This window comes from Protopterus annectens, chromosome 7.part0 (assembly GCF_019279795.1).
Source record: "Protopterus annectens isolate FY-2018-M chromosome 7.part0, PAN1.0, whole genome shotgun sequence".
Lineage (NCBI taxonomy): Eukaryota > Metazoa > Chordata > Ceratodontiformes > Protopteridae > Protopterus > Protopterus annectens.
The window spans coordinates 214,168,267-214,186,702 of record NC_056739.1 but is presented as its reverse complement, the minus strand read 5'-3'; positions in this window follow the sequence as shown (position 1 = coordinate 214,186,702).

Genomic DNA, 18,436 nt, shown 5'->3' with positions numbered 1-18,436 from the left:
CAGAAGAACTGCAAAAATGACAGGAATGGAATAAGATGGACACAGAAACAATAAGCTTAGCTTTAGGATCAGTTTTCTTAAATTTAGGCTGCCTTTCAGTATATAAAGTGCTGCAGTAGCTGAACTTATGAATCTCCTTTAAGCCAAGTAAGGATATACTTCTAGAAGTGCTGAATATTTGTTAGTGATTTTGTGAAGCAGATATGCTCAGTACATGTATACTGCAGTGGTGGTGCTGCGGTAGCGTTGTCGCCTCACAGTAAGACGTTGTCCTGTTCGATTCTCAGCTAGAGTGTCTTCTGTGTGGAGACATGCGTGAATGGGCGTACCTTCATTGGAGGTTGTGCATCAGGGCCAGCAACTCGGCACGTAAAAATCTACTGCCAATCATTAGCGGACCGGAGTTCCGCTGTGGCGACCCCTAACCGGGAAAAGCCGAAAGAAACAACAACATTATATGCCATACTACATTGTAAGGACCTTCTTATGGAAGCTCACATTCTAACATAGTGAAGCGAGATTTTACTGTTCGCCCCTTTGTGCTGTCATGTTTCACTAGATGCTCTATCAAACACTGTTACAGAAGTTTTTGCAGCTATATAAGTAATCAAATTTTAAGAAGTCTTATGAAAAAGTAAAAGTTGTGCTGTTGCAATGAGCACTTTTTGCTGTTATAATAAATAAATTTCGAGGACTGAGATCATCAATGCTCATTTAATGAACCAATAGCAAATGACATAAAACTTAAGTCCACAGTTCTGAATGGGAGAAAATAAAATCCTAAAAAGGGACATATAACTCCTATGCACTTTAACTTTTAAAACTGATAGAAAAAAGTTAATGTGACCTTTGACATGGTATTCCCTAAGTAGTTATGAGAAGAAGCAGTGGGTAAAACAACGTACTTGAATTGTTCTGGAAAGACGTTAAGGCAAAATAACACACACTCATGTAGTGTCTTATTATTTTGTGGTGGTTTATTGCCAAAATACACTGCTGCAATTAAAAATTAACAACTTATGGATGAATAAACTGAGTGATGTAAATCTTCAGGACAAAAGGTCAAAGTAATGTACTAATTAGATAAGACAGAAATTGTTAGCTTTAGTATTACACTCCATTACACATCATGCCTCTGTCAGACTAGAGCAGATGAACTGCTAGAAAAAGAAAATTAATGAAAGCATGTGTCCATCCATCCATCCTTAACTCCTTTTCCCATTTTTGCACACAGGGTTAGGGTGTCACTTCAACAGTGACAATCATCTGAAGCCAAGGTTTACACCACCAGGTGGCTAAAGCCTGCCACAGTAGTTTATTTGTGCCATTCCTACACACGAACACACACACACTCCCAGGGCCAGTTTAAAGTGTTTATTCCACCTGCAGCATGTCTTTGGAGTGTAGAGGAAACCAGAACACCTGGAGGAAACACACTCGACTGTAGGGATGAATGCAGACTCCACAAAGAAGACACCCCAGCTGAGAATCTTGCTGTGAGGGGACAAAGCTAACCACTGCACTACTGTGGCTGTGAAGCATGTGTGAAGGCAAGAAAGTAACATAAGTTCTGAACTAAAACTTTTCTAGTGGGAGAATAAAACTTGATTTTTAATGTATATGGTAATTTCCTAGAGTGTCATTATGTCTATGTTGATTAAATGTTACTGTGTCTATAACTCTATTCACAGATGTTTGGGGAACATGATATTTCTTGCTGTTCTGTATTTTCTTCCAGTTCTGTGATAGTCTCAATACAACAGATAATCTGCATCCTTGCAAAGGATCGTTCTTATCCTTCAATTATGTTACGATATGTAGTCTGCAAATTCAAAGACATGTTTGTATCCTTGTATAAGACTTTTAGAATTTTTTTTTTATTATTGCTATGCATTTACACCTTAATTAGAAATTTACATATTACAGCCTTATTATTTTTTATTATATTTTATGAGAAGAAAAAAGAAACAGTAAAACATCCAGTAGGCCCTAACTTATACAGTAAGTCTCAGGTGGCTAGATTACTGAACAAATAAAAATAAATAAAAACACAGTCTGAATGAACTAAACAGAAACTTTATTGAGCCACTAAGTGAAGATATGTCCTTTTCCTGCTAAACTATTTCAATATCTGTAGACTTCTTCAGCTCAACATTCATGTCAGAATAACAATTACTGAGATTTTGGTATGCGGGGAACTGGTAATACCTTTTTTCAGAGTTTTGGACAAAAACATTGCATCAACGAGAATTTAAATATGATGTTTAGCTGCCTGTAAATAAGGAATGCAGATAACCTAATAAGCTATTGACAAGGTCCATCTGTGCCTGGCTTGCCAATATGTGGAATCACTTCCAGAAGTTTTAAAGACATGCATTGACTGGGTTTTCTGTGAGCAGGAAGGATAAAAATGTTCATGTCTGTCTTTGGATGAAAGGCAGAGAGATTCTACATATCACATAGAGTTCGAAGGACTATAATGAATGCAACCTTAAATACTTTACAACTCTGATATATTTGAAATGGTAGGGAATTTAGCATTAAAATTTTTCAACTGTTCTGGCAATTAAGAAATTGAACTATTTACAGAATTGCTTAGGATTTCCCAAGAGCTACTCTTATTTATGTGGGGTATGTTCTGTATTTTGTCTGTCAGTGATTTTTATCACTGTTTCTGACATCCAAACAGCACTAATTGTCTGCTCAGCAGAACAGTGTATTCTAGTCTTATTATATTGTATTTTTCTAGTTTAAAATTGATAATATTTCCCAGTTTAAAATAGATCATTTTCCTACTGTTAAACTGAGACAAATGTGCATGCATAGGTTGGAAAGTATGATTGTCAACAACAGATGAAGCAGAGTAAAAAGTACAGTTGAGTAAAATTTTACCATAACAGTAGATGGCCTTGCCTTCACTACTGCAGTATTCATTACAAATGGGATTCCCTTCCATGAAGCCCACCATTTGGCCAGTTTACCAAAGTCCATTGCTTTAAGGTACACTGAACATCACATATGCACTCCTTGCATAGTGTAGGGCATAAAGGTGATGTTCAGGCGTACCATCCTCAGAACTAATTGCCCCAGTAGGAACACCAGTCCAAGGAAAACAAAGGAGAACCTGCACATTCAGGAAGGAAAAAAAAACTAGGGGGATAGAGGAAGGGAGTGAATACTGCAGCAGTGAAGGCAAGGACATATACTGATATGGTGAGGTTTTACAACAACTGTACTGGGTCCTTACATTCACCACTGCAGTATTCCTTACAAATGGGAGAGTGCCAAAGCCCAAGAAGAAACTTGGGAGGAGGAAGCAGTAGCAAAACCAGCCCTAGCTCTGGTGATACCATCCAACTGGTAATGTTTCATAAAGGTATGCACAGAAGTCCAGGTAGGAGCTTCAAGAACAGAATTAGTATCTAAGCCTTTGCAAAAAGCACCAGAAGAAGCCACAGCTCTAGTAGAAAGAGCCTTTACAGAAGAAGGAAGGCTCTCAGCATGAAAACTGTACAAAAGGAAATAGCATTTGAAATCCATGTGGAAACAGTTTGCTTGGAAACAGGCAAACCTAAAGATGTAGGATGAAAGGAAACAAATAACTGGTCAGATTTTCTGATAGCTTTAGTTTAATCCAAATAAACTCTGAGCTGTCTATGCACATCTAAGGTATGCAGCACCCTCTCATTGTCAGATTGCGGAGACGTAAAAAAAGTAGGCAAATTAATAGATTGATTAAGTGACAATTCATTAACCACCATGGGCATGAAAGAAGGATTAGTACGCAAGGACACCCTCTTCTCATGAAATATCAAAAAAGGTGGACAAGCCATCAGGGCTTGGAACTCAGACAGAAGTAAGAGCTAACAAAAGAACTGTCTTCCAAGAACAATGTTGCAAGGAAGCTGAAACAGCAGGCTCAAAAAGAGCCGGAGTCAAATTTTTCAGAACGAAATTAAGATCCCAGGTAGAAGGAAAAGGCTTCCTGGGAGGTCAAATATTAAGGATGCCTTTAAGAAATTGCTTAGCCTCAAATCTAGAAGCTAACAGGGGAGTTAAAAGCAGACAAGCAGAAAGAGATGATAAGTGGGCCTTAATAGAAGAATAGGCCAAACCAGCACTGAGCAACTCACACTGTTCCTCTGTTTTCTGCAAAAAAAAAAAAAATCTTGTTTTTCCGCCTTACTGAACTAGAATAGTCCAGTCTTCAGAGTTTGCTGATCTCTGGGCTTTGTCTTGGTTCCTGTGCTATTCCATATCCTTATTTGGATAAAGGAAAGCGTCTTTGTTCACCAGTGGGAGTGGGGAGCACTGAGCGGCCTATTTCTCCCTAGAGGAGTGGTTCCAGCCAGAAACTTGTAGTCTATCGGCTATTTTGGGTCAATTCCTAGCTCTTTTCAGCCCCCTGTAATAAAGCCCACTTTAGCGCGCTTTTGCGTGATTTAGCGCGGAGTTGCCCATAGAGCACCATCGGGCAGCGCCGGTTAAACAAGGTTAAACTATTTCTGGCTCCGTAAAGTCTGCTCTTCAATTTTTCCCTTAGAACTTCTCTACTTGCAATCTAAACAGTCTATTCTCTATCTCAAAAGCTGAGCACTTGCTCCTAAAGCATTTTTATATAGGTAAAGTACTTATATACTAAACAAAGTACTACATTAGCCTAGAACCTCTTGAGTACCCATTTCCCTATAGGTCCCTTCTGACTCAGTTACACAGCAAACTTTTTCACTTTTTCTAGCATGTCGAAGGGTCAGTTGCTAGCATCCTCTCCTGTTCAGCTGGTGAATCTGGGCATCTTGAGGCAATGTTACAATTGCCTCATGTACACAGACAACCCACTCCTTCTCCCACAAAACACAAATACATGTGAGAGATGCAACTATATAGCCAAACTGGAGGCTGAGCTCTCTCAACTCAGGACTGGCAAGACCAGACAGGAGGAGAAGGAAACCACGCACACCACAAACCCAGTTTCACATGGAACTATCACAACTGCAAAACAAACACATAAACACACAAAGACATACTGAGGCACTGATCAAAATCTACCAAAACTACAGAGGCCTCCAAAGCAGACACCCAAGCAACTGCCACCTCAAGACATAAGACATGCAACACATAGTTCTCAAAGTCAGTGTGCTAAACAGTCACAGCCCTTAAGGCCAAACACAATGCCAGACACACTTGTTATAGGTGACTCCATAGTCAGACACACTGACGTCCCACTCACCAGACTGAACAAGGAAAAGATCACAGTAAGCTGCCTGTCAGGCGCTAGAACCCGCCACATAACACAAGCACTCAGGTCACTCCACAGCAAGTACAAGTATGACTCAGTCATTGTCCATGCCGGTGTGAACGACCTGACCTCCCTGGACTACATGAAAAGAGACATAGAGGAGCTCTCAGATTATGTAGCCCAGGCCGGTATAGGTTCATAGGTTCATAGGTTTATACTAGGCTATCTGCCCTAAGGCATTTATAAGCCTAGCCCAAATTAGTGGCTACGCCACCCCTTATATGAAAAATACTGTGCCCATTAGTTTGTTGTGCCTCTGTCCAGCAGTGACCCAGAGATGATTCGGGTAAACCTCGATCTCCCATCCACAGGTCTAGATTTCTCTTGAACAGAGTCAGCGAGGTGCTCTGCCTCACATGGACCAGGATTTTATTCCACAGCATAGGAGTCTCTGAGTGATAAATCTATCCCTCCAGCACGTCCTATTTATATCCGTGCTAAGGTTTAAGTCGCTTGCTCTAGTGGTTTTGGTGGATTTGGATTTTTGAGGTGGAGCATGTCCATTAATTCGGGTTGGACATGGCCTTGTATGTCAGGCACATGTCACCTCTGAGCAGGCGGTATCGACTGAATAGAGCTGGAGTTTCTTCAATCTGGCAGCATATGACAGATTTTGGAGTCCCTTTATCCTTTTGGTGAGGAACTTTGGGGTCTCTCCAATTGCTGCAGATGTCGGGTGAGATACATCCCGAATGGGGCATTGTACTCGATCATTGGTCTGATAAGTGAAGAGTACAGGGGAACAATGACCTCACTAGATCTGGATGTGAATCCCTTCATGATCAGGTGGGCAATGTAGAAGGTCTTTCTAACCACTTTAGCAATGTGAGTGTCAAAAGAAAGGCCACTGTCAACCTGGGTCCCCAGGTCCCTGATAACCTCTTCTGTGCTTAGTGGATTGCCACCTATATGGTAGCTTGGGGTTACCTTGTTTTTCCCGAAGGGTATGACTATACATTTTTTGGCGTTTAACTTCAGGCCATGGCTCTGGCACTCTGGTATGACCCTGATCCTGAGCAGTATCCTACCCTCACCAAGAATGATGCCACAATACAGAGACAAAATGATCAGCTTTAATAATTGGCTTAATTACTGGTGTCATTCTAAGGGGATCCAATGTCTGTCTGCCTGGGATGACATGCTTGACAAGCCACGCTGCCGGCTTGCACCTGTCACCCTGGGCTTCCGGATATTGGCAAAGGCCCCCATAGTGCCTTTTTAGGCAAGGCTCAAATGATAAACCTACCACCCTAGAAAACAAAAATGGAGAAAACTAAGGGTAATACTGCTCAATGCCAGAAGTCTAAACCTCAAGATGCATGCCCTCGAAGCCCTCCTCAGTATGGAGAACATCTATGTCTGTGCTGTGACTGAAACCTGGTTCAAGGCTCCTGAGAGCACCCCAGCACTATCAGGTTATACCTCATATCATGCGTTCCGGCCCCAAAATCCAGACCAAACCACAAAAGGAGGAGTATCCATATTCATAAAGGATACCCACACCTCCAGGTTAGTGCATCGGAGACCATCCAGGTGCAATTAACCATAGGTAAAACTGCCCTACAGTTTGTAGCATGCTACAGACCACCTTCTCAAATGCAGGAAACCCACACAGCCTTCCTGAAGACACTGGAGAGTATGAATGTCTCTCCAAACACCATCATATTGGGTGACTTCAACTACCCAAACATAGACTGGGAACATTACTCAAGCCCCAACACCCTAGCCCAAAGGTTCCCGGAGTTCATAAACTCAAATGCTATGAAACAACTAGTCACCATTCCCACAAGAGGAGAAAATATACTAGATCTGATCATCACAAACATGGGGACAAAATGCTCCACACCGGAAGTATATCCCTCATTGGTGAGATCAGACCATAAATTAATCTCATTGGAGATCCACATCCCGCTCCCACCCCCAGCAAAAAAGACCACAGTGAAGAACTTCTCAAAAGCAAACTTCACACTTCTTAAGACTGGAGTGGTATCCTTCAAGGCCCCGAGCCAGTGGAAACCACAACCCACGCTGCTGAAACCCTTACAAATGCCTTCTACGAGCACCTCCAGGAATGTATGGATCAAGCAATCCCTAATAAAATCAAGACCCTTTCCACCAAAGGCAGGCGCCGGTCTGGTGGACCCCAGCCATAAACAAACTCTACAACAAGAGGAGAAAGCTACTACATGACAGAGCAAAATCCCTAAAAGGGAAGGCATCTCTGATCAATACTAGCAAAAACTACGATCACTCATAAAATCATCCAAGGCCAACTTTGAGAGAAAAATCACTAATGACACAAAAGACAATCATAAGGCCTTCTTTAGCTATGTTAGAAACCTGGGTGGAAACTCCCAGATATGCTCAGAATTAGTCCAAAATGATAAAAATCACTGAACCCACAGACATTGCCAACATACTGGCAGACAGGTTCAGTGCAAATTTCTCCCTCCCCCAAAGGAGAAATATCTATCCCACCAGAGTCTAACCTCCCAAACATCTCAGATGCCCAGGTGAGAGCTGCTCTCTCTAAAGCAAAACACAGCATCAATGGGACCGGACAGTGTCCCCGGCTGTGTGCAACTCAATGAGGAACTAAACCCACACATAAGGCTGCTGTTTAATCTTAGCCTTACTACAGGAAAAGAATGGCGACGGCAACTGTGGTCCCACTCCACAAAGGCGGTGCTTCTATGGACCGCCTTGTCTGCAAAGCTATGGAGAGGATCATAATGGAACTCATAAATAAAGACATTGGGGACCTACAGACACTGGATCCCAGATCCTGCCTCTTGAACTTACTTTTTGAAACAGTCACTAAGGCCATTGATGAGGGTAAGGCAGTTCACACAGCCTACCTTCACCTACTTCATAGAAAAGCTCACCAGCTTAGATGTAAACCCATATGTCACAAGATGGGTTGCAAACTGGCTCAAGGACAGAACACACAGGGTTAGAGTTGCTGGTGCCATGTCAGACTGTCCCACAGGGCTCAGTCCTGGGCCTCCTCTTGTTCGGCATTTATTTTTCTGAAGTGCAGGCAAACATAGGGGGATTATGGCTGACAACATTTGCAGATGACTGCAAACTGGGCACCATAATTGACACTCCATCAGACACAGAAATCCTCCAGAGAGGTCTCATAGAAATGGATAACTGGTGCTAGAGCCATGGCCTTAAGCTGAATGCCAAAAAATGTATAGTCATACCCTTTGGGAAAAACAAAGTAACCCCTAATTACCACATAGGTGCTAATCCATTAAACACGGAAGAAGTTATCAGGGACCTGGGGACCCAAGTTGACAGTAACCTCTCTTTTGACACTCACATTGCCAAAGTGCTTAGGAAGACCTTCTACATCATTGCCCACCTGATCATGAAGGGATTCACATCCAGATCAGGAGAGGTCATTGTACCGCTGTACTCTTCACTTATCAGACCAATGATTGAGTACAACGCCCAATGTACCTTACCCGACACCTGCAGCAGTTGGAAAGACCCCAAAAGTTCCTCACCAAAAGGATAAAGGGGCTCAAACATATGTCATACGATGCCCGACTGAAGAAACTCCAGCTCTATTTAGTCGCATACCATCTGCTCAGAGGTGATCTGTGCCTGACATACAAGGCCATGTCCAACCCGGAATTAATGGACATGCTCCACCTCAAAAATCCAAATCCACCAGAGCCACGAGAGCAAGAGACTTAAACCTCAACACGGATATAAATAGGACATGCTGGAGGGACAGATTCATCACCCAGAGACTCCCTACACTATGGAACAGAATCCCAGTCCATGTGAGGCAGAGCCCCTCACTGACTCTGTTCAAGAGAAATCTTGATGAGTGGATTGAGATAATCATCTCTGTGTCACTGCTGGACAGAGGCACAGCAAACTAATGGATATAGTATTCTCATCCTAAGGGTGGTGCTGGCTAGGCTTATAAATGCCCTAGTATGAACCTATGAACCTATGAACACAAATAAGAGAGAACCAAAAGAACATCCACAGAAAGTGAGTCTAGGTCACACGAAAGACACCAAATATAAAACCTCTTCCATTTAGACAAGTAGGATTTTCTAGTAGTAGGTTTCCTGACCTCCTGCAGGACCTATATGTCCTCAGAAAAAAGGTGTCTATGAGGGATCAAAACCCTATCACCAACAGTGTCAGCTGAAGTGTGGACACGTAGGAATGGATGACAGACCCCTTGTCTTGTGTGAGGAGAGCCACCCTGTGCAGTAACTTGTGATGATTCCCCTTTTCTAGATGCAGAACTAGAGGGAACCAGTGCCTGTTGCAGCCAAAACGGAGTCACCAACAAGATTTTGGAAGCATCCTGTTGAATTTTGAACAGGACTCTCAGAATGAGAGGAAGGGGAGGGAATGCATAAAGAAGCATCTCCTTCCAAGAAAATGAAAGGGCATCCACCCTCCATAACAAAGGACTCGGGACTCTGGCACAAAACAGAGGAAGTTGTCTATTCAGAAGGGAGGTAAAGAGATCTACTTGAGGAGTACCCCTCTGGTGAACAATGTCCAGAAACACATCCATGAGAAGCATCCATTCGTGGGACTGAGTGAAGGTCCTGCTCAGGGTGTCTACCACAATGTTTTGATCTGAGAGAATATAAACTGCCTGAAGAATCACTTGATTTTGTGTAACCAGATCTCATACCAGAAGTGCCAGCCGGCAAAGATGGTAAGATCTCGTACCCCCCATGTTTGTTGATATACCACAAGACTGTGGTATTGTCTTTGAGTACCTTGAGAAGCCCAGAAGAGAAGAGTGGATAAAATGCCTGAAGAGCCAGCAGAAGAGCCCTTATCTCTTTGATGTTGATGTGATCCTTTTGCTGATGAGGCGACCACACTCCCTGAGCCCTCATGAAGCCAAATGTTGCTCCCCATCCCACATCTGAAGCGTCTGTGAACAGATCCTGAGATGGAAGAGGAGGTTGAAAAGGGAGCCCTGGATTCAGAGGCACCTGCTGAATCCTTCACAGAAGTTCTTCCTTAAGACACAGGAGAAAAGGAACAGGAAAGTCTAGAGGATGCACATGCTGAAGCCAAACCATCTTCAGAAGCCACTAGAACTTCCTTATGTGGGGTTTGGCCAGAGGGAGCATTGGAAAGGTGGAAGCCATGAACCCCAGAGCTCTCAAACTCCTGGGCTGTAATGTAGATCAAGGGAAGAAGAGTTTGAAAGAAAGAAATGACAGTAAATGCCTTTGGAGGAGGCAGGGATGCCAGCATTGACACAGTTTGAAACCTGCAACCCAGAAAGACATGATCCTGAGAAGGAGTAAGGGAAGACTTTTTGAAGTTTATTGTGAACCCCAGGCTCTGAAGAAGAAAAATGGTAAAATGAAGATTTTGCAAAAGGACCTCTGGAGAAGATGCCTGAATCAGCAGGTCATCCAAATAAGGAAAGATTTGGAACCCTTGAAGCCTGCAAAAGGTAATCACAGGAGCAAGGCATTTGGTGAATACCCCTGGGTCAGTAGAAAGGCCAAAAGGCAAAGCACAGAATTGAAAATGCCAGGAAGCAAGAGAGAAATGCAAAAATCTCCTGAAAAGAGGATGGAGCGGAATATGGAGATAAGCATCCTTGAGGTCCAGAGACACCAGGAAGGCCTGATGGATCAAGAGAGGAAAAAGGGACTAAAGGGACAACATCCAAAAGGAAGGCACCTTCAGAAAAGTGTTTAGCTGGGAGAGGTCTAGAATAGGTCTCTAAGTACCTTCTTTTCCGGGCACTAGAAACATTCTTGAATAAAACCCTTTCCCCCTTTGGGACACAGGCACCTTTTGAATAGTACCCTGAGACAACAGGTTTCGAAGAAGCTCTGGGAAAAAAGGAAGTTGTTCACAAGGAACATGAGCAATGCTCATAAGAGGAGGGCAGGAAAGCCAGACCATGAAGTCCCCCTGCCAAATGATTGACAGAACCCAAGAATCCTGGGTGATTCAAACCCAAACAGAAAGAGAAAGGCGAAGAGAAAGAGGAATGTGGCTAGGAACAGGTGGATAGTCAGACAGCACCTGGTTTGTCAGGAAAGGAAGGCTTAAGAATCCCTACAATCTGAGTAGCCTTGGCAGGAGGATTCCATTTACTTCCCTTTTTACCTTTAGAAGGAGGGCGAGACTGCCTATGAACAAAGACTGGCTTAGAAGAGTAGTTTTGCTGAAAATTAGGCTCAGGCGAAACAAAGACATGCTTAAGCTCCTGTAAAACCTTCCCTTTGTCCTGAAGAGACTTAAATAAACCAGCAGCTTCTTCACCAAACAAAATGTTATTATCCAGAGAAGCAACTTAGCCTTAATATCATCGAGCAGAGGTTGAAGCCTAAGCCAAGAATGCCTCCTCATTACAGAACCAAAAGCAGAAGCACTAGAAGAGGCACCTGTTGCATCATAACTACATTTGATAGAATAATGAACTACCTGAGAGGAAGTCCCAAGCAAGGAAAGAGCAGAAGATTTACCCTCAGAGTCTAGAAAATCAGAAAGAATCTGACAAGTTTGAGAAAGAAGAGCCAAGACATACCTAGAGATATGGGTCTGATAATATCCCTAAAAGCTAGGGAAGCCGAAGTATAAACTTTCTTATACAGCCTATCCATGGTTCTACTGTCCTTGTCAGAAGGCAGTAACTTTGATGAAGGAAGCAATTGAGATGGCTTATCAGAGGCTACAGACACCACAGAAGGGTCAGCAGCAGGACATTTAAACAAAAAGGAACAATCCTGAGGTGCCCTATAAAACCTAGCAGACTTCTTGGGAGCAGGTGGCAGAGAATCCAGCACTTTAGAGGCACTGGAAAAACATCCAATAAAGCCTTCAGTAACTCATAGTACCTCTTATGGATATCCAAAACCTGGGCACAGTCCCACTTAAAAAATTCCATCAACCTACAGATGGTGTCCCCAAAGGAAATGTCCTCTGAGGGAGTAACTAGAGTACGAGTCCCCCCTCCTCAGACCTGTAGTCTAAGGAAGAAGGAATTTGGGTAGAATAAATGAGGGATTCATCATCAGAATCCACCTTTTCCTCAGAAGAATTCAATACTCTGGGCCTTTTACAGGAGGAAGAGGACCAAGGAGAAGCAGGAACCGAAACTCCTAGAGGAGGCCTTAACGACAGTAAAGCACTAAACAACCCCTAAGTATAAAACCCTGCCACTCACTTTGTGGATCCCTAGAAGCAAAAGAAACATGATTAGTTTTCTATTCTTTTTTTTTAAAGGGACATCCATCCTAGAAACCTGAGAAGGCCCAGACTCAGGATGGTATTCCACAATTGTAGTAAAAACCTCTTCCCTAAAGAGAAACTGTGGAACCCCTCTAGACCCCTCAGAAACATTCAGTCATGGTCCCCCCTGAATGCCCGAAATGGATGCCTGCAAATCCTCATTGGACATGCTGCCTGCCAGATCCTCAAGGCCTCCAACCCAGACGTGGTACAGAAATCTGACAAAACAACTGGGCTAGCCTCCGGGTTCATGGACAGTGGAAGATTCCAGTCTTACCTTATCCATCTTCTTCCATGATGGCTGACCCTCGGGGCAGGAAGTTCCATCCATAGTATCTTTAGCAAGAAGCTTAAGACATTGGTTGTCAAGGTACAATGAAAGGGAAGAAACCTACTACAAAGAGTTTTAGGGACAAGCGCCTGATAAATCGAACAATTCATGTGGTTGTGAACAGCACCTAGGCAAAGAAGACACTTAGTGTGGCAGTCTTTATGGGGAATCAGTTTCCCAAACTGGCATTTATCCTTCCTGGATGGTATTAACCCCAAACAGCACAAAACAATAAAAAAAAAAAAAAAAGAACAGAAAACTCAACTGGGTACTTATCTGCAATGGTGAAGACTTCAGCAAACAGGAATAATCACTGGAAAGCCAATAAACAGAAAAACGTCAAAAACGGACGAAGGTAACAGATTGATGGTTAAAAAAAAGCATTCAGACTGACGCAAAGACGTTCTGATGATCGTACGACTGAACCCCTCCTTTATGCCCTATGCTATGCAGGGAGTGTGTAGGTGATGTTCAGCGTACCTTAAAGCAATGGTAGACTTTGGTAAACTGGACGGACAGTGGGCTTCACGGCAGGAAATCCCATTTGTAAGGAATACTGCAGCAGTGAATGTAAGGACATCTAATTATCTTCTAATTTAATAAGTTTAGGACAAATTAAATATGTTTACAACAAGTAATGGATAAAAAGTTTGAGATTACAGCTATTCTAATTCTTACAATGCTAAGAAAGCACTTGCTGATATTACAAGAATAGAAAACATACAAGATTCCTAGGCATAAAGAAATTAATAGAAATGCAACATTGTTTAAAAAGCTGAAGCATATTTACTACCTTTTCATTCACAATATGACAAAACTAATTAAAGGAAAACTTCACCTTCTCCTGCAGTTTAACTCAAGCCTTTTCCAGTATAGTATAAGTATCAGAAACCTGCTTGTATTTTATAAAACGTTCATTTCCTTACCTTGGAATTAAAGGGTGGGAAAGCCAACCTGCTTTGTGTGTGTGCACGTGTGTGTGTGTGTGTGTGTGTGTGTGTGTGTGTGTGTGTGTGTGTGTGTGTGTGTGTGTGTGTGTGTGTGTGCGTGTGTGTGTGCGTGTGTGTGTATGTGTGTGTGTGTGTGTGTGTGCGTGTGTGCGTGCGTGCGTGCGTGTGTGTGTTTTATAAGGCTTAACAGCTCACACTCACATACTTTTCAGAGGAATTTGTCTCTGCCTACATGACATACTGCACACACAGAGAAATCTGTAGTCAGGTACTGCTGATAATCTTATACTAGCAATTAGTCCTACTGAAGTCAGGAGCTTGGCAGCTGATAGAAAAAAGATAGAAAGGCGTGAAACTGTTTTCCACCGTCTTTATTGCAGAATGGAAGAGAACATTACACTGATTTAGGGCTGCTTCCAATGTAGCCATGCCTTTCATATCAAAACAAAGTAATTAAATAAGGCAAGTTTTAAATACATTTGCCACCTCTTCTGACAAATTTACATAAGCAGCATCCCAGAATTGGAATGCTAATCTTTAAATACTGGTTGTTTATACTACCTTATATATTAAGATGACTTAAATGTAGTATCAAAGATGTTAGAAAATATTTTTTCTTGTAATTCTTGTAAAGTATCTACACCTATGCCATTTTCATGACCCCCCTCCACAAGACAGAACTGCCCAAATCAGGACTGGTCTGCAAGAACTAAGTCTGGTGGCAACCCTATCAACTAGGAGCAGTGATAATGTTTATAAAAAGGTGTCTGATGCTTTCATGAGACATCCTTCAAGAGAAAGATGTATATCTGGTGCACAGATCCATATGAAGAGACATGTTCCAAAGACCTTTGAGTCAATCCTTACACAGGTAGAGTGTATATGCATTTCCTACTCTTCAAAGGAAATGTAACCATTAGCCATTAATGGCAACCATAAGATACAGCTGAATTTACTTTAGAATGCATGTGTTATGTGATCTTCCATTATAAACATTAGGAAAAGAAAATCTAAAGTTCTTTCTATCTATCTATCTAGATAGCTATATGAAGTACATTTGTGTGTAGCACACATCTTACATGTATGTATAAAAACATATGAGTGTGTGTGTAATGGCGAAACAGATTATATATGTAGTGCATGTAGTGGCACTTTTTCATGTAAAAAAATCCTTTAAAGTAACTGTAACAGTGCAAACACCAAAACTGCCTTTCTATTAATGTGGTATAAAAGAGTCATTTTAATGTATGTTCATAGGTGCATAGGTGTGCACTAGGCTATTGGCCCTGGAGCCTTTACAAGCCTAGCCCATAGAAGTGCCCTGGTATCGTTCTTCCCAACGTTAGCTCCCAGTGCCTTTATCAAGTAGAGCCACTGTAGTGACCCCCAGGGTGAACTTTCTATTACCCATCCACTCATTAAGATTTCTCTTGAAGAAGGACAATGAGGTGCTCTGCTTGACATGTATGGGAAGTCTATTCCAGAATATAGGCAGTCTCTGGGTTATGAACTTGTCCCTCTAGCATGTTCTGTTGAGTGTGGCAATGAGGTTGAGGTCTCTGGAGCATGTGGTGTGGAAGGATTGGGATTTCATTAGATGTAGCATTTCTAACAGAGCTGGGTCAGACATGGCTTTGTAAGTCAAGCACAGATTGCCTCTAAGTAGGCAATATGAGACAGAGAATAGCTGGAGTCTTTTGAGTCTGTCCATATAGGACATGTGTTTAATGCCTAGGATCCTCTTCGTGAGGTACTTTTGTGGCCTCTCCAGCTGTTGCAGGTGTCTAGTGAGGTACATGCCAAATGGAGCATTGTACTCGATGATTGGTCTAATGAGGGAAGAGTAGAGAGAGAGATGATGACCTCTTTCTTCCTGGATGCAAAACCCTTGGTAATGAGATGTGTCACATAGAAGGACTTTCTGACCACAGCAGCAATGTGGTGGTCGAAGCAAAGGTTGCTGTCAACCTGGGTCCCCAGATCTCTTAGGTTCATAGGTTCATAGGTTGGTACTAGGCTATCAGCCCTAAGGCCTATGCAAGCCTAGCCATAACAATTCCCTGGAAATTTTTTCCCACAATATTTACTTCTCTGGGCCCCTGTCTAGCAGGGTGACTGACATGATCCCCGGGGTGAATTTCCTATCTCCCATCCAATCATCAAGGTTCCTTTTGAAGAGGGCCAATGAGGTGCTCTGCTTGACATGTATGGGCAGTCTATTCCAGAGTATGGGGAGTCTCTGGGTCAGGAACCTATCCCTCCAGCATGTTTTGTTCATTGTGATAATAAGGTTTAGATCCCTGGAGTGTGTGGCTCTGAGGGATTGGGATTTCTTTAAGTGGAGCATGTCCAACAGCTCAGGGTTTGACATGGCCTTGTATGTTAAGCAGAGATCGCCTCTGAGTAGACATTATGTCACAGAGTATAGCTGGAGTTTTTTTAGACGGTCAGCATATGGCGTCTGCTTTAGGCCTGTGATTCTTTTAGTGAGGTATTTCTGTGGCCTTTCCAGCTGTATGTATATATATATATATATATATATATATATATATATATATATATATATATATATATATATATATATATAAAATGCCTTCAGTGTTCAGTGGGCTCCCATCGATGTGGTAATTAGTGAGAACTGAGTTTTTACCAAAGGGGATGATGACGCATTTTTTGGTGTTAAGCTTAAGGCCATGGTTTCAACCTCAGTGAGGCCTTTTTGTAGGATGTCTGCATCACTTGGGGAGTGAATAATCCCTCCCAGCTTGCAGTTGTCTGTGAACTTAGTCAGCCAGAGTCCCTTTGTGTTGGCCTGGACTTCTGAGAAGTAGATGCCGAACAGGAGAGGACCCAGGACCAATCCCTGTGGTACTCCACTCGTGACTGGTCAGCAGTCTGACTTGGAGTCTGCTACTTTCACACTGTGGGTTCTATCTGTGAGCCAATTTGCAACCCACCTAGTGATATAGGAGTTGTTGCCTAGTTTGATGAGTTTATGAATAATTCCTGAGTGAGGAATGGTATCAAAGACCTTGGCCAGATCGAGGAAGGCTGTATGCACTGCCTTACCTTCATCCACAGCCCTAGTGACTGACTCAAATAAGTCATCCAGGTTGAGCAGGCATGATCTCCCTTTCACAAAGCCAAATTGCATGGGGTCTAGAGTTTGGGGATTTCCTATATCTTTGTTACTCAGGTCCATGATGATGCACTCCATAGCTTTACGTATCAGACTCGTCAGGCTAATGAGGTGATAATTCCCAGGGTCTGTATTCGCTCCCCCTTTATGAAGAGGGATGACTGTAGCAGTGTGCCATTAGGTAGGGACAAAGCCTGAGGTGAGGCAGTGACTGAACAGGGCACACAGATGTGGTGCCAGTTCACTTTGTAGTTCATGTAGAACACTGCCAGGGATATTATTGGGTCCCAAGGAAGCTGTATTATTGGCCTTGGACAATGCAGCTTTAACCTGTGCTGCAGTAATACTCGGTGCCTGGCATTCTTCCGGTATTGTGATTGGTCCTTTAGGTAGGGAGAGAAGGATAAAATTGGCACTGCATCTGTCAGCCAGTATGTTGGCAATATCTGTTAGCTCAGTATAGGAGGTACCATTGTGCAGTAACTCAGAGCAAATCTGTGTATTGCTCTGGAGGTTCTTGATATAACTATAGAAGGCTTTGTGATTGTTTTTAGTGTCTGCCACAATTCTGCCTTCATAGTTGGCTTTGGAGGATTTGATGAGAGATCTCAACTTTTTGTTGATGCTGATAAGGGAGTTTTTCCAGTCTTGGGACTTTACCTTTTTCTGCAACAGTTTCTTCCTTTGGTTGTAGAGTTTATTCATGGCAGGGGACCACCAGATTGGCTTCCTTTTTTTGGAGGAGAGTGTCTTGGTTCAGTTGGGTATGGCTAGTGCCATGCATTTATGTACATATTTGTACAGTCCATTGGTGTATGATTCAGCAGTCATGCAGCTATTTTCCATTGGCATTGGTGCTGTGAAGTTAGCCACCTCTTTTTTCAGGAGCTCAAAGTCAGCTTTGGAAAAGTTTTTCAAGGTGGTTACTTTTGTGGGGAGTGTGGGTGAGATGTGGATTTCCATGGTGATTACTTTATAGTCGGATCTGACCAGGGAGGGATTGACTATTGGTGTAGAGCAATGGTCACCTATGTTAGTGATAACCAGGTCAAGGATGTTGCTTCCTCTAGTGGGGGTCAGAATGAGCTGGTCCAGGGCATTGGAATTGATGAATTCCAGGAAGCGTTGAGCCAGTGTATTGGTGTTTGAGTAGTTTTTCCAGTTGATGGATGAGTAGTTGAAGTCTCCTAGCATGAGAGTGTTGGGGTGGACCTTGATAGATTCCAGGGTGCTTAGGAACATGGAGTGAGAGTCTAGGGACATGGCTGGGGACCTATAGCAGGCTATGACCTGGATCTCCATCTTTAGCCAATGTTAGTTGTACTTGAAGTATCTCAGATGCATTATGCTGGACTACTAGTCTTGAGGTGTGCATATCTATATATGGAGATACCACCATCTTTGGAGCTTCCGTCCATGTTTTGAGGCCAAAAGGTGTGGAATGAGTTATAGCTTGGTAGTGC